Below are 8,386 nucleotides of genomic sequence, written 5' to 3'. Positions count from 1 at the left end.
GGGAAATGGTAGAGCACCAGAATTTTATAAGTCATACTGGTTTGTGTTGGCTGAAGATTTGTTGGAGGTTCTTAATGACAGTGTGGCTAGGGGAAAGCTCCCTCTAAGCTGTTGCAGGCCTGTGCTTACTTTCCTTCCCAAGAAGGGAGATCTTTATGAAATAAAGAATTGGAGACCTTTCACTCTCTTATGTGCTGACTATAAGATCTTCTCAAAAGTACCGGCATGTAGGTTAAGAAAAGTGATTGATCAGGTTGTACATGTTGATCAATCCTATTGTATTCCTGGAAAGTCAATAAGCGATAATATAACAGGATTATTTGGACATCTCTAATTTATTGGGCTTAAACTTTGGTCTCGACCAAGAAAAGGCATCTGATCGGGTGGAGCACCAATATCTTTGGAATACTTTGAAGGCTTTTGGTTTCTCCTCTGGTTTCATTGCCATGATTAAGACACTCTTGTGACATTGAAAGGGTCATATTAGGGTGGTCAAACAAATGCTTCTATCAAGACACTGAGTGAATGATACGTGACGTGGATGAGAAAACAGATTAACCAGATTATAAGAAAAGAAAACTTTATTTAATTTAGGGAATGAGAACGTGAAACTGAAGCAAGAGTGTCAGGTGTGGAAGCAACTGAAAACAGAGGAGGTTAATACCGAGCAGAGAACGGCTACCAAAAAGGTGAGTCATGACTGAGGGAGAGGCTTAGTTGCAGGACGGAGTAACACAGGGAGGGTGGCCGGCGAGTGTCCAACTGAGTGGTGAGGTGAGTTGGTTACCTTCATTACATCTGTGCAAATGTTTTTAAAGCCAAATGTCACTTAATCATTAGTTGGTTTGAATCTTTCATTAGTTTATGTAGTTTGGTTATACTTACCATTGTGTGTTCCTTTGTGCAGGTCCTGTATGTAAATCCAGGTGTGTGGGAGGGGCCAACCCAGTACTTCCTGTTTATATAGGGTTTGATGTCACTGATGAAGGGGTGTTTCTTTTTTGTAAATTTGTTTATTTCCTTTAAAATAACCTCATGAGTTGGATTGTGTGAAGAGATTGACTTTTCAAATCGTTTAGTTGGTAAATGAATTTGTTAAGTGGAGGAATGGTTTTATTCCCGTTTCTTGTCTGCTGATGCCGTCTTCCTATCACTTTCCTTGCTGCTTATGTTATGCTACCCACAAAACAAAGTATTTGTAATCAAAATTATGTCGTGTTTAAACATGTGTTTCAACAAGGCAAATAACCAAAACCTGAATTTCAAACGTTATTTTACTGCACTGCAAAAGTATGTTTAAAGAGAACAAAAAGTAAATAAATAAATAAAATCAATATTCAGTAAAGAAAAATGCAACATCATTCTCTTTAAAGTAAATACTGCCCATAGGGAGAGCTGCCTTGTTGGAGGTTTGTGCTCTCAGGGTGCTTCTTGTTTTTAGCTGTTTAGGTGTTTGGATTGCATTCAATTGTTTTTAGATTATATTGTTTTGTTTGCAGGACTGCTGGGGTGGAATATGATTGGATAATTAACCTGGTTGAGTGATGGCAGTAAAAGTCAGTACTTAGTGTGAGGCAGGTCATTGGATGACCAATCAGCATTTGGGAATGGGAGCTACAGGTGGAACCAGGCCAACTGCCACTATCACCTTCTACAAGTTAACACAGACTGCTGATGATCCTGAGACCTGTTAGTTGTTTTGTGACTAATGTATCACACTTAGCAATATCTTCAGCAGTCAGTGACAGAAAGACTCTACACCCATCACTCACACAGGGCCTTATTCACAAACAGTGTGTATGCCAAATCACTGCTTAACCTGAGAGGACAAGAGTTACTGGTACAAATTTAAGATTCAGCATGATTTCCTTGCGTGATTTCTTTTTCATTCTCAAGGATTAAATTTTTATTTTGTGTTTTGTGATTCAGGTTTTAGAACCTGGAAAGAGACTTTGGTGTGCTATATTAATGAAAGTGAAAGAATTGACTTAGACCAGGGTGTCAAACTCCAGGCTTCGGGGGCGGTGTCCTGCAGGTTTTAGATCTCACCCTGGGTCAACACTCCTGAATCACACGATTAGTTCATTACCAGGCTTCTGGAGAACTTCGAGGAGGTAATTTAGCCATTTAAATCAGCAATGTTGGATCAAGGACACATCTAAAACCTGCAGGACACCGGCCCTCGAGGCCTGGAGTTCGACACCTGTGACTTAGACCATACACACACATGAAAGAGGTCACAGAAAATGTAAACACGAATGTTTAAAATAATTTTCTTTTTGTTTGTACACAAAGTGGTGCTTTGCACAGTGTTGCCAGTAGCCCTTGTACTGGTGTATTATGCAGCTCAAAGCACAGCTAGCATGCTCACCTATAGTTGCTCACAATACATTTGAATTAATTAACAATTTAACAAGTAAAATCATGTAAATTTGGGATATTTTATGATATTCACTGATAGTAGATATAAAAGAATAATTCTTCCCATCTAAGCAAAGGTGTCAAGACTCAGGTGTTTGCTGCACAACAACCAAACTGTACGTACTGTGGTGTTACTGTGAAGTTTCTCATAAGATGTGATTATTTTGGTGCTGATGGAGTCACTCCAAATGTGATGAAAGATAACAAAAATGGGTTTCTGCTGTGGCCTGAGTGGCTGCACTGATAAATGACTCATGAAGTAAAACCAGAAAGATTTGGGTAGATTGAGGAAGTTGGTCAACAGGGTCCTGCAGACATGGTTTTCCCAACTGTGTGAAGACAGACACATAGCTCTCTACAACTGTTTTCTTCTTCTGTATATTAATGTGGCCCGGGACTCTGGCTAATGGTTCTTTTTATAGTATTTAACCTTTTAACCATAAAGGTTAAATATTTAACGATAGAACCAAGTCTGCCAGAGCTTATCTTTATATTTTTACATGCTGTAGTGCAATTTTTGGGAGCATTTCGAGTTGCTATACATTACTACAACCATGATAGTCCAAATTTTAATAATATGTATGCATTAAGTCCATAGAAATAAACTACTAAAATCAGAACTAAACAATTAACTTTTGGGCACCTTTAGATTTATGAATTCAGGGTTCCTCAAAATACCTCCATCAGTCACATTTGGGCCTGTGCAAGACCCATGTGGATGTCAAGACAATTGAATTTATTCATGAATTTACTTATTTTAAGTCATGTCCTTGTGTCCTCTTGTTGTGATGTTTTTTTTATTCATTTCTATTAATGTTATTTCGGTTATTATATGATGTTTTATAAGACAATGTCTAAGCTGAGAGGCAGAAAAAAAGGAAAGGGGGAGAAAATAAAATAAAAAGGTTCGAGCACAAATAGAAAACCGCAACGAACCTGTGTTGTACCTGTACGACAAAACAAAGGACAAAATAAATACAAAATAAACACACATTATCTGGAACATAAAAATATGAAAATGGATGAATACATAACAAATGAAATATACTTGAAAATAATGCCCCCCAAGAGGGGCAGACAGAGATGGATCCAGAAGATCCAAGCCATCTGCAGTCCCCAACAATACCGAAGACCTGAGACCGCACATCTTGGCAACAACTGCACATCTATCCCAGCTGCAGATAGAGCACCCACAGCCAAAGGGCGAGAGTCCCAGAGAACCAGAGGCAACCCCAAAAGAGGCCAGGTCACATATTTCTTGTACAATTTTGTTTAAATTCTTTTAATTTTAGTTTGACAACTTTGTATGCTTCACTGGGGAAGAACTTTCTGCTGTCCACATTCGTGTTCTGCTCACCATTCTTTTCTTGTTTTTTTGTTTTATTTTGTTTTTAAGTCATAATTAACCATATTTGGACGAGAGGGTGCAAATCTCCTTTGTCCTTGGGCAGTCTTTTTCTATCACTGCTTTTAGAGCATTTTGCAGTTTACTATTGCACATAGTAGGCCTAGGTTTGTTTCGCAGTACCTTTGTGGATTCTGATATCATTCATGTTGCACTGTTCTGTGCAGTTCGGTGTAATTTTCAGTGCTGTTTAGGTGTACTGTAGTTTTCTGTATTGTGTGGCCATTGGAAAACAATGCACACAAATATAATTGCTGTTTTAGTAGAATGTACTGTTGAAATGAGCACCCCAAAAGAAAACATAAAGTAGCAGAATGGGAACGTCACTGTATTTAAAGTTTTGAGATGTAAGGTTTGTTACCCAAGAGCACAGATATGAAATGTCAAAGTATTCATTTTTGTAAAATAGTGTATGAAAATAATTAAAAAAGATAAAATACAAACGGGAATGAAGGATCACAAACATGATCAAGATCAGAAAAACGCACAACACTTGAAAGCTGAGACATCTGTGTAGGTTATCCGTTATCCAAGTCATGATAATCTAAGGAGCTTGGAAAGAAAGCGACTGGACACCTTAAAGTTTCTTGAATAATTTTTATCTGAGATGCTCCTTTGTCCTAAAACCAAATGGTGCAGAGTGCCAGGTATTTGAACCCTAGTGTGAGTTGTTGCTTAAGAGAGTTATTGACCCACTGTTGATCATGTGCCTCACCACATGCACCAAGGTTTGAAAAAGGGTGTGGGTCATTATCAGCAGAGGTATCAGGTGAAATCATTGTGAGGACCTTGCCTCACCATATCATGTGACCTAGTGGGCATTAAGGCGTCTGGGAAGGGATCTCAAAACTGGATTGTAGGTGACAGACAGTTGGTGTCTAAACCACCTCTTCTGTTCAAAGTGGACAGAGATGGCTTCTTTCACTTCTCTTTTAAACCATCTGTCTTCTTTGTCCTAAATATGAACATTGGCATCCTTGGAAGAGTGACTTTTATCCTTTAGATCAGGGGAGCCAGGAGTACCAACTGAAACCTGCTTTATGGAAGGGACCATTGAGTTCAGGAAAAATGTGCCAATGGAAAAATACCTCATCGTCAAACACGCTGCGCTTAAGATACTGTCAATGTTTGGGTCAACATACATCTGCAAGTCTGTGTTTTCTACCCTAAAAAATGAGAAATCCATGCATTGATCTGTTCTGACTGACACCCATGTGAAGAATTTCTTCGAGTGGGAACTATGGAATACAAGCCAGATTTTAAGAGGATTGTTAAAGGCAACGAATGCCAAAAGTCCCACTAAGCAACATGCATAGTAAAAGAAAACGCTATTGTAGATTATTATATTTTTGTTTGTGGACCTGGTTGACCTGAGAGTTTGTGTGTGTGAGACAGTGCACACAATGTTCATTGTTGAAAATGGCTGGCCTGTGGTTTTAGTACTGTGGGAGTCAATTTCTGTCATTATCATGTTGGTGTGTGATGTTTACAATAAATCTGGCTGAGCAGAGGTGTGTGTGTGTGTGTGTGTCTGTGTGTGAGAGGAAGGGATGGGTGATGTTCATGTGTGCCCATGTGTATGATGTGGCTATTTGCGGTAACACATTAAAAATATGGCTCTTGGTCTCTGGCTGGTTGGCCACCAGTGCTTTAGATACAGATATACAACTTGACAAACACAAGCAGTTGTTATTGGGACATGGACACACTCATCAAAATGGTGGCCCTGTGCAGAGTTCAGTGTGTTTACGTTTCTCTTATTGGTTTATTTTCATCAATTAGCATAATGATGAGTCCTTAACTTTCATCGACATCTCTTTGGACCTCATATTGCAAATTCCAGTGTACAGGAGTTTATTCCAAGTTCAACACTTGGAATAAACTCCAGATCTTTTGTTAGGTAAATTTGTTATTAAATAATGAGGCAATATGTCTCATTTGCACATGAATCATAATGTTTATACTGTTTTGCATTCATTCTGTTTTTTTTTTTTCATTTAATTACTTGTGGTTTTATTCTTTGGGCTTCATGACCCATTAGACTGACATTTGAAGCTGGCATTTAGCATGTTTGGCCACGGTCATGCCGACACTCCTCTGTCTGCCTGTGTTTGGACAGCATTGGGCATTCAGTGATGTTGCTTGCTAGTTTGTTGTGTAATAAAAACTTTGACATATTTGACCTACTAAATTTGAACTAACAGAAGTCAATCACAACAGATCATGGATCTTTTCATTTCTAATATGTGACCTTTTTCATGAAAAATGAAACTTGCACTCAAAAATATGGGCTCTAGTTAGACAGAGTGTAACTGACATTTACACCAAATGAATACATTTGGAATACAAAATTTGTAACAACATATTTTTCAGTAAAAACATGTCAGTTTTTGTTTCAGTAAATCAGAATTTTAGTCACTCATTCTTTCAGCAATATTTGAGTTTAGACAGCTTCACTATACCTGTGTACCTAATAACTGGTATTCCAGCATAATTTAATGTGAGTTATTGAATATATTTTGTAAAAATGTGCACACCTGGAATAATGCAAATTAGTCAAAAGGTCTTTGATAGTAAAGCTAATCTGACACTTCAAAGATGTAATGTCCAACTTCCTTTATCACAGGAGAAGAATTCACTTTATTTTTCTTCAGAAATTTTCTCAGGGCATCGTTGGCAGTTTCTGACCACCAAACTGACCTTATTGCACCTTCTTAAACAGCATGTTCTCTTTCTGTACTTCCTTCTTTCTAACATCGGCCGGGCGACACAGTTCACTGTAATTCTGCTAAAACTGCAAAATGATAAAACTACACCTGGGCTTGTTTGGTAAGGAAACATTTTATTGCTTAAAATAATATATTATATCTTACATTATATATGGCTTATATTCAATAACTTTCTGCACTAAATGTTTTTTTTTTATCTTTGTTTTACTGCACTGACAGCTACATATAAAGTAATCTTATTTACTGGTGTTCTACTTTTAAATATGCACCTTTATGTTATTATAATCTTTATATTTTAACTAGTTTCAAAGCAAAGCACTATAGGAAAAGAAAAGAAATGTGTGGCTGCACAGGGGTTGTTTTTATTGTGCAGCTCGTGTGTGAAATGAATTAAACTGATATTGACTGATTTTTATTTATTTGTGTGTGGGGGTAAATCCAGGCAATCGATCTCCGGCTGTGAACGTTATGACAGTCGACGTGTTACTGATTGTCCTGTTTGTATCAGGTGAGGTCTTCAAGATTCCAAAGATATTGTTGGAGTTATTTTATATTGTGAATTGTGATGTGCCTTTAAATTGAAATGCTTTAGGTAGGAAATGTTAACAACAGAGGAAAAACAGCACTTTGGTGGCAATTTCATGCACTACAGTAGACAGTTATTAAAACTCTGATTGTGAAGAATTGCATCATACATCCACACAGCAGCTGGTGGTGGAAATGTTCCTGTCATCTATAGAATATCAAAATATACAGACACATACAATGTGTGAGTGGATTAATCATTACATTGTATTTACAGGTGCTTTGGCTGGTTGTACTGGTGAAGCAGACCTCTCCATAACTGCACCAAAGAAGCTGGAAGCACTGAGTGGATCTTGTTTGCAAATCCCATGTAGCTTCAGACTCAAAGACGAACAGAAATTTAACAGCACAAGAAAAATCTTTGGAGTGTGGATTAAAAATCAACCTGAATTTGGCAGCTATCCAAACAATGTGATCTTCAACAGTAGTGGAGCAGTTAGCATCTATCCAATGAGTATTACTGGGAACCTGAGTCAGAGAGACTGCACCACTCTGTTTTCTAATTTAACCACAAACTACACAGACACATACTTCTTCAGAGTAGAGACAGAAACATTCAAGGCAACAGCTGGGTGTGATCCTCTTCAAATAACAGTCAGAGGTAAAGAAAGTCTGAAGTTTTTACTCTGTTTATGTAGTAAAATTACATCAATCCCTCTGAAACTCGCTCTTTATTACTTAAATCATTATCAGTAGTATCTGTTGAAGCTAAAAGTAACAATACTGTCACAATTATTTTCCTGATTTTCACTATTGCAAAAACTAATTTCCAAAATACCTCCAACAATTGCTGAAATATAAGAAAAAAGCTAAAGGATTACGAAATCATTTACGAAACAGCATATCATAGAATAAAACTGATAAATGTGATTGTGTTTTTTTTTTAAAGGTGAAAATGTGGAGACAGGATCATTAAAACCACATTGCTGCTTATTTCTAAGGCTCATACAAAAATATGTGAGACCGTGAGATATTTTAAACCAAATTTTCTGTATTCATCCTTGAGACAAAAGTTTCCTCAAGAGTTTAGAGCTCGTTTCTCATATTTTCATTGGTTTTTTTATACACTGAATATCTTTAAGTGCAAATTTACCACCTGGACTTTTTTAACTAAAAAAATGAAGATGTTTCTTCTTGTTTTTAAAATCAGTTAATCACATATTGAAAATGATTTATTAATTTAAATTGATTGGCAGCATTGATTGAGGGTAATCAATTGAAATATCTTTAAATCTTTTCATGGTAA

At 37.1% G+C, this 8,386-nt stretch overlaps 1 long non-coding RNA gene across 1 annotated transcript; it reads left to right on the top strand.

The window, feature by feature from the left end:
* Window positions 1–6,592: 6,592 nt before the first annotated feature.
* LOC120441752 lies at window positions 6,593–7,376 on the top strand. Its single transcript, XR_005614245.1, has 3 exons — window positions 6,593–6,655; window positions 6,998–7,063; window positions 7,358–7,376. It is a non-coding gene; the product is annotated as an uncharacterized LOC120441752 (long non-coding RNA).
* Window positions 7,377–8,386: the final 1,010 nt, after the last annotated feature.

Source organism: Oreochromis aureus, linkage group 9 (assembly GCF_013358895.1).
Source record: "Oreochromis aureus strain Israel breed Guangdong linkage group 9, ZZ_aureus, whole genome shotgun sequence".
In the NCBI taxonomy this organism is placed as follows: domain Eukaryota; kingdom Metazoa; phylum Chordata; class Actinopteri; order Cichliformes; family Cichlidae; genus Oreochromis; species Oreochromis aureus.
The sequence above is the reverse complement of the archived record's forward strand: the minus strand, read 5'-3'. Positions and strand labels throughout refer to the sequence as shown.